The sequence below is a fragment of the Silene latifolia genome, chromosome X (genome assembly GCF_048544455.1).
Source record: "Silene latifolia isolate original U9 population chromosome X, ASM4854445v1, whole genome shotgun sequence".
NCBI lineage: Eukaryota > Viridiplantae > Streptophyta > Magnoliopsida > Caryophyllales > Caryophyllaceae > Silene > Silene latifolia.
The window spans coordinates 227,742,898-227,759,816 of NC_133537.1; the positions used below are offsets into that span (position 1 = coordinate 227,742,898).

The 16,919-nt window shown below is 35.5% G+C and overlaps 1 non-coding gene across 1 annotated transcript; it reads right to left on the bottom strand.

Annotated features, from left to right (window-relative positions):
* Positions 1–15,112: 15,112 nt before the first annotated feature.
* On the bottom strand, positions 15,113–15,220 carry LOC141625695 (small nucleolar RNA R71). The gene has a single exon (XR_012535462.1). It is a non-coding gene; the product is annotated as a small nucleolar RNA R71 (small nucleolar RNA).
* Positions 15,221–16,919: the final 1,699 nt, after the last annotated feature.

A 16,919-nucleotide genomic window follows, 5' to 3' on the forward strand; every position in this document is an offset into this window, starting at 1 on the left:
AAACATGGATGCAATTATAGTGAACATATATATGGCTTAGGGCAAAACATTCCGCATATCACTAGACATGGTAATCTACTACACACAATTCATAATATTAAAATATCAAGAAACAAAACTTTCATTTGCTCAAGACTAAGGAAAACATGCTAAAACTAAAAATCATAAATAATTAATAAAATAATTAATTCTTCAAAACTTATACCTTTTAGAAAATAGAGAGAGTTAGTAAACCATGAAAAAAAAGAATGAAGGCCAAAGCTCATAAGATCAATTTATAATGCATTTTACAAACTACTTGGTCGAAACAAAATTTTTACAGCAACTTGTCAGAAACTTAGGTCAATTTGTAAAAATCACCATAAATTGTCAACATATATACTTACCACATGGATTACCAATTTAGAAACATACATGAGTCTATTAAACAGTGGAGTTGGAATTATAACAAATAATTACGTAGTTTTTAAATGGCAAATTTTACAAAAATATGGCGCGAAAACATCACTGTACAGGAACATTTCGACTATTGTCCACTAAAATATTTATTTCTCCTAAACAGTATATTATTTGAACACGAGACCAGTGGCATATGAAAGTTATCTCATAAATCTATTACTCATAAAATTTGCGTACAATAATTTTAAACAGGTAGGAAATGGCAGTCAAGATAATCAAGGGTAAAATTCCGGGAAACCAACCAAAATCACATTCTTCACAATTCCACACAAAAATTAATACTTCACATGCTTAATCATATTCACACCTTCCACATACATGCCAACATATTTCTTCATATCATCATGCTTATAACAATTCTTAAAATAAATCATGTTACACCCTCCTCCATAAAATAAGGTTACGCCCCCGTAATCGAAATCATCAATGAAACAACATTTAAACAAAGCAACAAGAACTTCCACGACAAAATAAACAATATTCATTTTAAATTACCCACTCTCTCAAGTATTCTCTCAGGGTTCCCGGTTCAAAACTGGAAGGGCCAAGGTACGAATTAGGCGCGCGCTTTCCTAACGGTACTAAGAGGGGCTCCTAACAGTTTCTACCCGGGGTTCATTTTATTTAGACACACCCTAAGTTCATTATTGTTCATTGGTTAGGCCTGAGGATCGTTTTGCTCTGATACCACTTTGTAACACCCCCATTTATTAAGGAACCTTTAGCTAGACATTCCCAAATAAATAGGACTGTTACGATCTCGGTTTTCCGAGGTAGTGAATAACAAAGTCCAACTCACCAAAGTACTTTAATAAAAACTTTAAGGATTACATATGCTTTACAGTTTTGATCAACTAAGACTTAATATAAAAATAGATACAACTCGCAGCGGAAATTAAATAAGTGATATAACTACATATGTGATCTAGACTTCAGCTAAGGTTCCAAATTTGGCTCTCATCCCAATGCTCCCAAGTCAGCTAACCTTTAGTACCTGTCAAATCTGCTCCCCATAAAACGGTTCACCGCAGGTGTTCACGAATACACAGTCAACCACGAGGTTGAGTAGGGACTAACTAAACAACGCACAATAATAATATATCCAACTCAGCCAAGATAATCGCATGTTTTGGTAACACCCATAACCTTCAACCATCCATGTTATACTCCAATCACCTCTACTCCTCCCAAACTCCGTCTTATCGCTTCCTCAGCTCCGAATGTGCACATCTCCCATAGTGAGCCTACTAGAGAAGAGACTACGAGGGGCGACCGGTGATCAACGACGCCACAAGGACTAGCGGTTTGCTCGACCGGTCCCTTTAAATAATAACCAAGGACTAGCGGTATATCGGTCCCTTCCAATAATAACTCACAAGGACTAGCAGTTCGGTCCCTTCAATCAAAATACAATAATCGCCAATACTCATAAAGAACCCAACTCCATCTTCTCAATTCCACATTCATAATCACAATCTCAATATATAAATCAACCACATATATATAAACAATTAACAATCTCATAAATGTAAGTTGAGTAGGATAATCCCTACCTGGCAAGCGATTCCAACAAGCAGCTCAAGCGATCCAAATAATTAAAGTAATCCGAACCCGAATTATAATTTCTTCACAAATCGTCACCTAACATAAATATTATAACATAATTATTTATTGGTTTATTCCATTTATTTATTATATTTAATTATCCAAATTTAATTATTACTATTTAACTCATAATATTAATTTAGTTGATTACAATTTAACTTAATTAATTATATTCCCGTATAACGATTACGTAAATCCGATTTAATGATTAATTAAACAAACCCATAAAACCCACACCCAATCCCGTGAAGACAATCCCACGTCCATACTTATAATACAATCCCGTAACAAACACAACCCCACAACCACGGTTTTACCGTGTCCCTTACCTCACCAAAACCCGCGTCCCCCGACACTTGTAGCCACCGACACCACCGTCCAAGCCTACCACAACCTAGCTCGCACTCGACCAATCCCGTCGGCCACCAGGCACTAGCTTAACCACCCTATCCAAGCCACACAACCGCGCCCTACACGGACCCCAAAACCCGACACAACCAACACTTCACCCTCACTCACCTCCTTAAACCACCCTACGACCACGGTGGCCACCACCGTGGTGTCCCTTGACCCACGGTGGTCCCACAACTGACCACAACCACTCACGGCAGCCCACAACCAACCAGAAACGACACCAACAACCCCTCAAACCCTTCCCCCTGTTCTCGCGTTTTCCGGCCTACCACCAGCACCAACCACCCTTACAACACCACCAAACTGGCCGCCCACTTTCCCCCATCCCAACCAACCCTGGCCCAGATCACGACGGGTCCAAATAAGGGTTCAATTACCCATCCCAATCCCCACAACCAAAACCCAGTAACCCCCGACCGCCACTTTTAACCGCCCCAAAATCCGCCCTAGCAAGGTCAACGTCGGTCAAATAAGGTCAGGTCAGAATCTCGGCAGTCCAAGGTTGCTCTAGGTCCAAATCTCGAGTCCTATGGTGGTCTAGTTATCGAGTTATAATATGCTAAAGTGTATACATAAGATGGTCTGAAATATTACCTTGAGGCGAGAATAAAAATTAATCCTTTTGCTTTTCTCTTCCTTAATTCCTTTCTTCTTTCTTTTAGATTTCTTCCTTCTTATTTTATAAATTATTTCCTAGATTATTGGGTATTTATAGTGTAGGATTATAGAGAATACGAGGTCAATTAGGAAACTATTATAATTACCTTATTCTAATTATCACATGATTTATCATTATTATTATTATTATTATTATTATTATTATTATCATACATTACTAGTCTTACCATAACTAGGATTACCATACATCTCTTTTACTAATTTAATTATTAAGATAATTAATATAATTATTATTACTTTCCAATACTATTATTTCCATATTATTTATTATTAATTCCCGATACAAATCCCGACCACATCCATACTATACTACTATATTTCGGTCCACAAAATATGGCACACAGCCCAAGGTCAAATTATTAGCTAAACATGATTCCCGGCTTGCTTACTTCCTTTATTATTTAATTAACGTCTTATTTGTAATTGTTATTAGAAATGTCATTTAATCAATTATTAGATTACATAAATTACTTTCACAAATTATTATCAAAATACGGAGTATTACAGTTTTCCTCCCTTAAAATGAACTTCGTCCCCAAGTTCGCCCACAACTACCACCACAACACTCATAGACATTCTCATAACTAAACATCATCCAACACAATTATGCATTTTACGATTATCAATCATGCCAATCTTATCACAAGGTATCACAAGGTATCACAACAATAACTCAAAACATTTGTAGTATCACATCACATTTACTCAAGCATACAAATTATTCTTTGTATTCTTTTGTAGATCACATTTCCTCAAGCATACAAATTATTCTTTGTATTCTTTGTGTCTTCATTTTTCTCCCACTCTATTTTTAGAATAAATACACTAGATATTCAAAGATAGCTTATGAGACACAAATAATGATTTTGAAGTAGAAGGAGGATTATCTCATAGATTGACTAATAGATTTTAGTTTTGATGAGTGTACTTGGTAATTGACATTCGTTTAGGAGAGTTCATCAACTCTACATCACTTTATAATTGATCATACACAAGCCTTAAGCTTGTGGACATATAATGAATCCCATCATTATAGTTGTCTATTGGATCACTTTAAGTAGATTATCATATGTTTCTATGTGCAAGCATATAAAGACTAATTTTTAGAACAAACGAATACGATAAAAGGGGAGACTCGGGTTGCAAGCCAAGCCACCATAATCCAAAATACAACCATTGTTTAGAAAGGATCAACTATTTCCATTACGAACACGGAAATCAAAATAGTTCTAAAATTCATAACATTAAAATAAAGACAATAATAAAAGCCAAGCTTCATTGGTAGCTACTCCTAGCTCCTTCATGATTTCTCAAGCTTGCTTCTCTTTTCCCTTGTCTTTGCTTGGAGGAGGCCCTATTTACAATAAAAAAGGGATACATTATCATAACTTTGTATCAAAATACCATGGTTGAATTAGTAACATAAAAGAAAGGATAGTCATTTACCTACTGGAGTGATCTTTCTAGCTTTGATGTCACCAAGATACTTGGAACAATTCCTCTTCCAATGTCCAACACCATTACAATAATGGCATTTATCAAGAGGACCCTTCTTGGTTTTGGAAGTGCTAGCTTCAAAAGTCTTAGCTTTGGTGGACATGGGAGCTTGCCTCTTACCCGTTTTCCCATTCTTTTTGAACTTCCCCTTGCTCTTAGTGCTTATATTAAGCACATCCTTAGGTGGGTTAACATTTAGCCCCATGTCTCTTTCGGCTTGCACAAGTAACTTGTGTAACTCTTCAAGAGACACGTCCTTGTCTTACATATTGAAATTCACCCGGAATTGTACATATGCTTTGACTTTGGATAAGGAGTGAAGAATCCTATCAACAATGAGCTCCTTGGGGATTTCAACCTTTTGAAGTTTCAATGTCTCGACTAGCTCCAACAATTTGAGCACGTGAGGGCTAACCTTTTGGCCCTCCTTGAAATTGAGATCAAAGAATGCCGAGGCCTCCTCATATTGGACGATCCTCGGTGTTTGTGAGAACATTGTCACAAGTTTGGAATAGATTTCATTAGCATTGCCCATTTTAAAGGCTCTCCTTTGTAGATCCGTCTCCATAGCAAAAATCAACACATTTTTCATAGCGGCGGACTCTTTGTGGTAAGCCTCATATGCTTCCTTAGTGGCGGCACTCGACCTAGCATTAGGTTCGGGTGAAGAGGCCTAGGTGAGGTAATGAAGCTTGTCGTCACCTTGAGTGGCTAATTTGAGTTGGGCATCCCAATCGGAGAAATTTGACCCATTCTTTTCAAGTTTACAACGATCCATGAAGGGTCGGAGCCATGAAACATTAGTGAGAGTGGTGGCGTTGGTGTTTGGTGCGGCCATTTGTAATGAGAAATAAAAGTGGTCTACAAAACAAAAAGAAGGAATAAAACACTTGTCATTTTTCAATAATAATAATAAAACTCGTAAATTTTAATTTAAACAAGTTTTATAGCATTTATTTAGTAACCTCTACCCAACTTGATAAATGATTCCAAGATCCAAATTCATATTAACTTGGGAACTGTAGGGCCGATTCATCCCTTATCAATATAACTCGGTGGATTAACGCTTTAATCGATTCTACTTTTAGAACTCTTGGTGGATAAAATAACATTAATATTTATCTTTAGCCCAAAACACATCCGGTAATGGTCGAGAATACTTTTGTTGAGAATAAATGTGTCCATGATCCAAATCCACATCAACTTGGGCACGGTAGGGCCGATTCATCTCTTATCAACATGAATTCGGTGGATAGACATTTATCACCCACTTCCCCTACGTAACAAGGTTTGTACCCCGGTATGGCCGAGCGCACTCCCTCATGAAATAGGTTTTCATGGTTTCTACTTTTTGGTAAAGCTAAGTCTCAATTGTTTATTTTAGCCAGAGGTCATGTCAATTTATTATCTATCACGTTTTAAGTGAACTAAAGTAGTGAACTACGATAATTGTAATTGACACGGTCGATAAACTCGATTTAAAATGCATGTTTAGTTATGGCGATTTAGCGATGCATGCAACATATAAATAAAATGGAAAGCATAAAAATAAATTCCTAGTATGGCCTTCCTAAAATAGTAAATCTAATAAACTATTACAAATTCGGAAACCAACTCCTTTGGTCCCTTGAACTTTGGTCTTGGCAAGCATTTCAAGGCAACACTTTCTTTGATGGATCGCCTTCTCGAATGGCACCGTCTTCAAGGAACTCCGGAATAATTAAATTACATTATGAATTACATAATTTCCTATTATACATTTGTAATAAAATAAAATAAATCTATTAAATTACAAAACGGTGATACGAGATCACAATAATTACAACCGAATCGATATTCCCATACATTTCGAGTAATACCAATTAAAACTAAGGCCATACTAAGTAAAATTTCATAATTCAAAATTACATAAAATTAAAATATGACAATCATAAATAAAATGCAGCATTATAATATGTATGAACATGCTAGATTTTATGCTAAACCGCCTTTTAAGAGCCAATATCATATATTAATCGGTTTTTACGGATTTGCGTGATTTAACTTATTAAAATCACAATAATTACATAAATTCATATTTATGTACAAGTTAATTACCCTAACCTCTTAGGACTCAAAATTAGTCTCGACTAACATTTTGACAATAATTAAACTTGATTTGTTAATATTGTTCATTATGGACCAAAAATATAAAATTTATGCTATAAACCTCAAATTAAATCATAAAAATTTCAAATAATTTCAAAATTTGAAATTTAAACTCATGAACATTCTGGAAAAATACCATGGCACTCATAATGTTCAAAACTTAGGTTAAATATTTCGAAAATTTATCGAGAAAAACAATGTTGCGGTTTATCGGTTTTAACAATTATGACCATAAAAATATGAGAAAAATTATTTTCATCAACTTTTCACTTTTAGATCTGAAATATATGATAAAATGCAACATGTGACATTTTTCCTTTAGTCATGAAGTATGTTTTAGCATTATTACTAATTATGGTCACTATTTATGTGATTTTTCATCAAAAATTCATAAATCATGCATAAGGACTTCATTATAGCCAAATATTTTACACACATCTTCTAAAATTGCATGTGACAACATACTAAATTTCCATGACCCGATTCGAAATATAACTCATATTAACCTATTTACCCATTTAAATACGATTTTATCTTAAAAAGTCCATATTTCGAAAAAACAACTCATTTTAATATGAACATTTACAGGCCATCAGTAGATAATATATGTGAAAACATATCCAAAAACCACTGAAAAATTCGAAGTTTAGCTATTTTTCGTCCAAAAGTGACATTTTTATCATAAAAATCACATTTTAATGTCAATAATATATAAAATGAACAATATAATCCATAAATAAACCAAAATGTCCTAAAAATCATTTAGGACCAGAAACTTTTAACATGCAAAGTTATTTTAAGGTTTATCTTCATAAATCCAAATAAATTAGTTTTGTATGTTAATCTTATAACTCGGAAAAACTATAAACCGATTTGCATGCAAACAACCTAAGGCTCATGATACCGCTTGTTAGATTCAATAATCACATTAATTTACATATTCATATATGAATTGATTTATTTAGTCATAAAATAAAAGCTAGATCTTATGCATGCAAACTTAAATAAGATAAGAGAAAAATCGTCTATCTTACATTAGGATTTCGGATTAATAGGGCACCAACAAATTCACCTATTTGTTAGTTCTTGAGCTTCCTTATAATGGATGAACAAAAGGTCAAAAATAGAACCTCTCCCAAAAGTGAATACCCAAAGAAATCCCTTAATAACTTATATATTTATGAACTAGTAAAAATATAAGTTTTACTTAAAATATGACACAAAATATTAATTTTGTTCTCTTGTATTTTTCGGCCAAGAGAGGAAGGATTTGGGAGATTTTTATTTCTCTAAGTTTTCACAATTTGTAGAGAGAAGAATGATTTCTAACACTAGAAATTATATTATGAAAAGATAATGAATAATAGAGAGGAAAAACCCTTAATAATTCTCCTCTAGAAAGAGGTAGGGAGGGGGTAAGGGTGACCAATGCATGAGCTAGTTTTTCTTCTCAAGAAAAACTAGGTTTGCATGGCTACTAGTTAGTTTTAATCATTGTGTTTTCCACTTAAGATAAAAACACAATTTAAACCTTATACTCCCTCCATTTTCGGCACATATGACATAAAATGGGAGGTCCATTTTATTTTGTTATTTGTCAGTTATAACATATGTGACATGTTACTTGACTTATGAAATTGTAATGTATTTTTAACTTATTAAAAATCAACATACTCATAAAATATGTCATATACAAAATCGACTAGTAATTCGTAATTACTTGTACCAAAACGGTTTATCAAATTATAAATTACAACGTCTTTTATTTATAATTAATTATTCATTCAATTTCAATTTCAATTGTTTCGTAAACAATAATTTTCTCTAAGTAATAAAACAATTTGATTACTTAGACCGTATCTAATTTAATCGAATTATAATAAGACACGTTAATCTTACTCACAAATCATCCGTCAATTTTAAGCAATTTAATTAACTCGTATCGGCATACGATTAATTAAATAATCAATTAAGGGTATTTTCCTATAGGTATAACCTAAGGGGATCAACTGATCACCACCGTCGCATTTGACGATGTAATGTCAAACTCTAGTCGACCAATCATTACCGATATGTGTGGACCAGTTGACTGTAAAATATTACATCCCACATGTATTCTTAAAATGAGATTTAAACATGTGATCATCATGATCAACAGTTGTGATCGCATTATTTTCGGAGGACACATAGTCCAATAATTATCATATATGAATAGTCAATATACTATTACTACTTCATATCTTATAATCTATAGTGTAGCTTTTTACACTAGTTGAAATGCAATAAAAGCTTGGCAAGTGGATATACCATGTATCCAAACATTCCAACTTTATGAATTGTTATTTCCTTTTATTCAATGTTATTTCTAATAACATGAATTTATCTAATTATATGTCTAGTCTTCTTACTAGACTTGGGCTCTTTAGCCTGAACGATGCTCCCACTATTATCTCATAACTTGTGATAAAGTCATCGGTAGAGGGATTTACTCTTATTCCCTATGTTGACCATTTATCACAATTTAATTAGATTCCTTTTGTAGAATTTGCAATGTACGAAACTAAAACACTTCTCTAGTCTCTTACTCCTAAGTCAATAAAAACAGCCTAGGATTTCGACAAATCCCTTTCGGTTTGGAAACTAAAGTTTGTGCAACCCTTCAAAACACAACACAGTATATCATCCAATCATATGAACGAATCCTTGATTCATTTCAAGAATCTCAAAGGATGTTCTTTAAGACTTTTACAAGACCATCTTATGAATTAACTTCTTATTGATTTATTATGCTCCCAGCATATGATTCATCACGGCGTGTGCATTTAATGGCATACATGATTGTTCTAATGGCAGAAACATTAGAAATCGATTTCATGTAATCAACAACTTAATAGGTTCTGTGAATGACAATTACTCTTATCATAGCAATTCCACTTTCATCAACATGAATAACCTACTTTACCTTGTTGATGTTAAATAGATATGAAAGATCTTATCATCATAAGACTCTCAATTCTATGCCAATATTCTCTCACATAGATCCGAAAATCTAAAATACATCGCACCTTTTCCAAGTCTCCCAATCACCCTTTCACAGAACAAAGCATTAGTACATTATTCTCAATAAGTAATATGTTATCAACCTATAAGATATGGAAAAATAATTTTGGCTCCCACTAAACATCTTCTATAAATATGATTCATCAACAATGTGAATGAATACATTTTCAATTATCACATGAACGAAAAATATAATCCTTTGATGCTTGCTTAAGACCATTCTAGGATCACTTAAGAAAGCTTTGCATAATATGTCAGGATTCTTAGATCTTTATCTAAGATTTTGTGTTCCATACACATCCTTTTCTAAATTCCCATTTTATAAAAGCGAATTTGCCATTCTTCAATAAAGTAAAATGTGGCAATTCCTAACATGATTTATCTTGATTAACATCTTCATGTCAATCTATGCACTTAGGTACTCTAAAGCTCTATTCACTTTAAGGAGACCATCGCCTTAAAGTAAATCTACTCTTGAGTAACAATCTTTGGATTGTAATGCTATGGCTCGTATGTAACAAGGTCGATTTGGGACAAGGTCATAATACCATTACATTCGAAAAGCAACATTTTAACAATAAGACATGTGTGATATACTTCCACTACGCTATACTCCCACTCTATCTTAATAGATTATAGTTCCATTACTTTCAAAAAGTAACACATTAACTATAAGACATGTTTGTTACGATCTACTCCCACTCTATCTCTTAAAAATACATCTATCTTCTTAAGAGATAGCTTTGTGAGTTACAAACATATATGGCGAGGTATTAGAAGTTTGTCTAGACTGACGTGTTAGCACATAAAAAGACCAGCTCTATCATGGCAGTTTGATTCATGTAATATGCGAGCCTGATCCATGTCATTTGTTAAATAGACTCTCTATTTTAGGTATCTCCTGGGTTGACCATTCGTTTTTAATAACGTGTCCGTATTGGATTGCAAATTCCCGAATATGTGAGTTTAATAGCTCAACATAACTTTATAATTAATCTTACATAAGTAAGTTGCTACTTTTAGTAACAATGACATAAGGAGAATCGAATTCATAGCTTATGGACATATAATGATCTAATCATTATAATTGTCTATTTGATCAATTTAAGTCAATAATCTTAAGCTTCTCGATGCAAGTAGTGTATGATGATAAATTTTAGAACAGACGATACGATAAAGTAAGTGACTTGGGTTGCAAACCAAGTCACCAATATCCAAAATACAACCATTGTTTTAAGGAAACAACCAAATTTCCAAGTCGAATGAGGAAATCAAAATAGTCCTAAAATCTCAAAATACAACATGAAAATAAAGGCAAAGCAAAATATAGCCAATCTTCCATAGATCTAGCACCATGGGCGGCTACATCTAGCTTCCCGCAAGATCTTCTAGGCTTGCTTTTCTTTGCCTTTGTCCTTGCTTGGATGCCCTAATTACAATAAAAAGGGTAATCATCACAACTTGTATCAAAATACCAAAGTTGAGATCGAAACATAAAAGATAGGGATAGTTATTTACCTACTAGAACAATCTTTCCAGCTTTGATACCGCCAAGGTACTTTGAACAATTCCTCTTCCAATGCCCAACACCATTACAATAGTGGCATTTGTCCCCGGACGGGGCACCCTTCTTGGGCTTAGAGGAGCTAGCTTCACAAGCCTTTCCCTTGTTCTTGTAGGGAGTTTGCTTCATTCCCTCTTGAAATTCTCTTTGCTCTTATGATTAATGTTGAACACATCCTTGGTGGTGCTAACACTTAGCCCCATGTCCCTCTCGGCTTGCACAAGCATTTTCTACAATTCATCAAGGGAAACTTTCAAGTTTTGCATATTAAAATTCACCCTGAATTGAACATATGCCTTAACCTTGTTTAAGGAATGAAGAATTCGGTCAATGACGAGTTCCTCGGGAATCTCTATCTTTTGCAATTTTAGAGTCTCAACATGCTCCATCAACTTGAGCACATGAGGGCTAACTTTTTGGCCCTCTTTAATATTGAGATCAAAGAATGCGGATGCCGCTTCATACTGAATGATCCTCGGAACTTGTGAAAACATGGTCACAAGCTTCATTTAGATCTCATAGGCGGTGCTAATCTTTATAGCATTTTTTGGAGTTCGGCCTCCATTGGGAAGATCAGCAAATTTTTTATCGTGGCCGACTCCTTTTGGTAAGACTCATAGGATTGCCTAGCAGCGGGGGTAGATCTAGCGTTAGGTGCGGTGGGAGAGGCCTCGGTAAGGTAACGAAGCTTGTCGTCACCCTCCGCGGCCAAGTGAAGTTGAGCGTCCCAATCGGCGAAGTTGGACCCATTCTTTTCTAATTTACAACGATCCATAAAGGATCGGAGCCATGAAACATTGGTGAGAGTGTTCGAGCTAGTGGTTGCAGATGAAATAGGAGTTGCCATTGCAATTGAGAAAACAGTTTTGACTACAAAATAGGAAGTGAAGGAATTAATAAACATTTATCGTTTTGATAATACTTGTAAACGTTTTAAACAAGTTTTAAGAATTTATATAGTGACCTCCACCTAACTGTTATAAATGATCCCGAGATCCAAATTCATATCAATTCGGGCACGATGAGCCGATTCATCCCTTATCAATATAACTCGGTGGATTAACTCTTTAATCGATTCTACTTCTAGAACTAATTGGTCGATAAAATTACTTTAATATTAATCTTTAGCCCGGAACACATGCGACTACGGTCATGAATACTTCCGTTGAACTCAATCCAAATTTCGATGTAATAACATTTTATTACCCACTTACCCAACGTAACAAGTTTAGCACCCCGGTGAGCCGAGCTTACTTCCTTGTTGATGTGACTCATATTTGAGCACATTTAGTCCCCGAATTTACCTCGTTCTTATGCTTTTTAGTGCATAATTGGGTCATTTACTATCTTTAGTTTCCCTTTTTGCATACTCTTTGAGGATTGTCGCTTTTGGTAGGAAAGAAGTGATAGACTTGCATTTTCATGGCAAAATGGAGCTAAATGGATCGCACCTAATGACCAAGCATCAAGGAGGAGACAATACTAGCTAGATGGGTTATGTAGATAATAAAGTAGATTGGGCAATGAAGAAAGGATCCTTGCATCCCCGAATTGATCCTTGCGGATTATGAAGGAAGAAAAGAAGAAAAGTTGTTTGCCACGGGATCCGAGCGGATCACAGACGATCCGAGCATCTCCCTTCACCACCATCTGAGCGTCCCGTGCTGAAGACGCTCGTCCTGAAGCAAGAAGATTCGAGCGTCTCCCCTAACAATCCACTCGGTTCACACTCGAGAGAGCCCGTGCGAATTCTCAAGACGCTCGTCTCGTGGAAAGACCAGCAAAACGGAAATGCTCATTTCCTTGGAGAGGAGCATTTCCTCAACTTTTCTTAAGGACTTAATAGTCATTTAAGCCCTTAGTAACCCTAATCCTTGTACCTGATCTTTAGTATAAATACCCCATTGTACTACTTAGATTAGCAAGCTCTCTTAATACTTTCTTAATAAAGTTCTAATCATTCCTTAATCTTGTAATCAACTTTTAATCTAGTCTTAATACAAATCTCAATCCTTAATATTTTCTTTATTTCTCTATTGTTCTTCATTTATTTTGGGTAATTAGAAGATTATTTGAGTTTATTTGGAGGATTGACAACCGTCCATCAATCATCAAGTACTACTATTATTCTTTGCATTATTATTTGGATTCATCTTCATAGGTATAATTCTCTCTTAACCTTGTTTAATTATTGTTAATAATTTTCATTTATTCATCATGTTTTGCCTTGCTAGTATGATTGACAACCTTGTTAGCATGTTAAACTTGATAATGAGTGAGTAGTTTCCTTAACTAGGGTTAATGGGGAATTAGGGGAACCCAACATGGGGAATGATTCATGCTTAATCTAATATGTTCACATAATTTATTTGCTTGCTTGTTGTGATTTCAACTTATGCACATTTTATGTTTGATGAAATGCGAGCCTATCAATCCTTACATTTTTTACCCATCACCTATCTTTTCAATGAGACTTGTAAACTTATACACTAACTCGAGCCTTATTAGACAATGCATATAGTTGGATAGGAAGGATTAAGTCGACTTGTAGGTGTTGTACAATCTAATCGATTCGGCTCCGGGACCCAAACCTTCCTAGGGATTGTAAGCTTATACACCAACTCGATCCCATCACAACAATAATTGCTTGCTTATAACTTGAGAATATGTTTGTATGATCAACTCCCATGACACCCTAGTGCTTTTAATCAATTGTCTACATCTCATTTTAATCGCAGTGGTTGTTTTTATTACCTTGCTTTTATATTGTTGATTAGTTTAGTTGATCTCCTATCTCAACCCAAATTGTGACAACCTAAGACACAACCATTTGCAATTGAAAATCCTACATCAATACCCGTCCCTTGGGTTCCGACCTTTACTTACCTCTTTACTAAGAGTAGTTTGTGAAGTTGTAAATATTTTTTTGGTTAGGAAGCTTTTGACGACGAGTTTAAATCTCGACACCAAAAATGGCGTCGTTACCGGGGACGGTGTTAACTTGATTTGATTTTCATTTATTGTTTTTAGTTGTGTCTTTCTTTACCTTGGGGAAGTCAATCTCCTCAAGGTTGTTCTGATTGTTTTCAAGTTTTTTTGATATTTTGCATGTCTAGGAGATCACAAGGTAACTTGTTACGCATTGATCTTGAAATTGAAAGAACTTTGACCAACAATAGAAGACTTTCTAGGGGTACTTTGAGATGTATTGGAGAAATTCTGAACATTTAACCAAATAACATTGAGTTTACCAACCCTTTTGCAAGAGAAGGAGAGGATAACCGAATACAAAACCCACCACAAAATCAACCCATAATGCCTAAATTCTCATCACATTCCGTACCAATCAAGGAGAACCTACCGAATGGTACTCCTAAACCACAACATTTAACTGGTAATTTCATTGCCAAATCCGCATTCATACAATTAGTTGAGAGGAGTCAATTTGGAGGGATGCCTAGTGAAGACCCTCACTCACATATGGAGACTTTTTGTGACTATTGTGATGCGATTTCTCAAACCGGAGTTAATCAAGACCAAATTCGATGGGTCTTATTTTCTTTTTCTTTGATTAGTACCGCGAAACAATGGTTGAAAAGCCTAGACAAGGCTACTCTTGGTATTAACTCTTGGAAGAAATTGGCACTTGCTTTCTACAAGAAATTCTATCCTCCGGAAAAGACTAACATGTTGAGAGCCCAAATCACCGGGTTCAAACAAATGGATGAGTAATCTTTGTACGAAGCGTGGGAGAGATTCAAGGACACTTGTCGTTCTTGACCACACCATGGACATAGCGAGTGGTTCCTTGTACAACAATTTTGGAATGGTTTATATGAAGACTCCCGAAACATTCTCAATATGGGATCCAATGGTATGTTTACCGAAGTTGATGACAATCAAACATGGATTAAAATTGAAGAAATGGCGGTCCATAACTCACAATATAGTAGACCTCGCAAGGCTACTAGAGGAGGAAAGCATGAGGTGGATTCCATTACTCAATTGGGTGCTCAACTAAGTGCTCACATTGACACCATTAATTTGAAGTTTGAAAAGACCATGGCTAAACTTGAAGAGGCCTCCAAATCAACCAAGCAACATGTTAAGGCTATGGTGGCATCATCATCAATTCCACGTGGAGTATGTGAGAGTTGTGGAACTTTGGGACATGACCAAAGTGAATGTAGGGGAACAAGTGAATGCTTTCCAAGCATACAAGAGTGGCACCCCTTATTCAATCTATTACAATGAGAACACCAAATTCCACCCCAACCTTTCATACAAAAGTCAAAATGTTCAAAACCCCCAACCAACATACACCCCACCTCCAATGAGAAATCAAGTTCAAAGACCCTTTTACCAAAGCCAAGGTTATCAAAATCAACCCTCTTACAATAAATTCAATGACCAAGGCTTTGATGTTAAAAAAGCGGTCCTCCAAATGCAAAAGAATCAACAAGAATTTTTCACTCAAATGCAAAAAGATAGCCAAGCAAAAGATATAACCATCAACAACATACTAGCTCACACAAAGATGTTGGAGACACAAATGTCTCAATTAGAATCTTCTAGTTCTCAAAGACAAAAGAGGCAATTACCACCTCAAAGTAATCCTCGCTCCAAGACATGAGTCGGTGAGTGCCATCCATTTGAGGAGTGGTACAAGGTATGAAGGGCCGAAGAGGCCCAATGATGAAGATGTTGGAATGCTAGTGACAAGGAAAGAGTTGTGGAAAACTCTAAAAAAGAAGAAGAACCCACCACCATTCAAGAAGTTTCAAAAAAGAAGAATGAAGAGAAGGCTAAGGAGAAAGAGCCTATTGTGATTAGACTTCCATTTCCAAGTCGCCAAGCTAAGCCTAAGTTTGATGAACAACTTGGAAAGTTCATGGAGATTGTGAAGAACTTGGAAGTCTCAATTCCATTCACGGAATTAATTAATCATGTTCCGGCCTATGCGAAATACATGAAAGATATTCTCACAAAGAAGAAATCCATCCGGAAGCTAGAGACTATTGCATTCACCAAAGTGAGTAGTGCCATCCTACAAGGAAGCTAACCTCCAAAACTCAAGGATCCGGGAAGTTTCTCTATTCCATGCACCATTGGCGACACTACAATCAACAAAGCTTTATATGACCTTGGGGCAAGTGTGAGTGTCATGCCATACTCGGTGTGCAAAAGGCTAGGAATGGGAGAACTCAAGTGCACTAATATCACACTTCAAATGGCGGATCGATCAACGAAGACACCTTTAGGGGTATGAGAGGATGTCCCGGTAAGAATTGGCAAGTTCTTCATCCCGGTGGACTTTGTTATTGTTGACATACAGGAAGACTCCAACATTCCTATCATTTTAGGAAGACCATTCTTACATACCGCGGGAGCGGTGATTGATGTAAAATATGGAGAACTCACACTTGAAGTGGGAGATAAAACAATCACTTTTAACCTTTACAAGACAATGAGAACTCCCCGCTTACATGAGCCA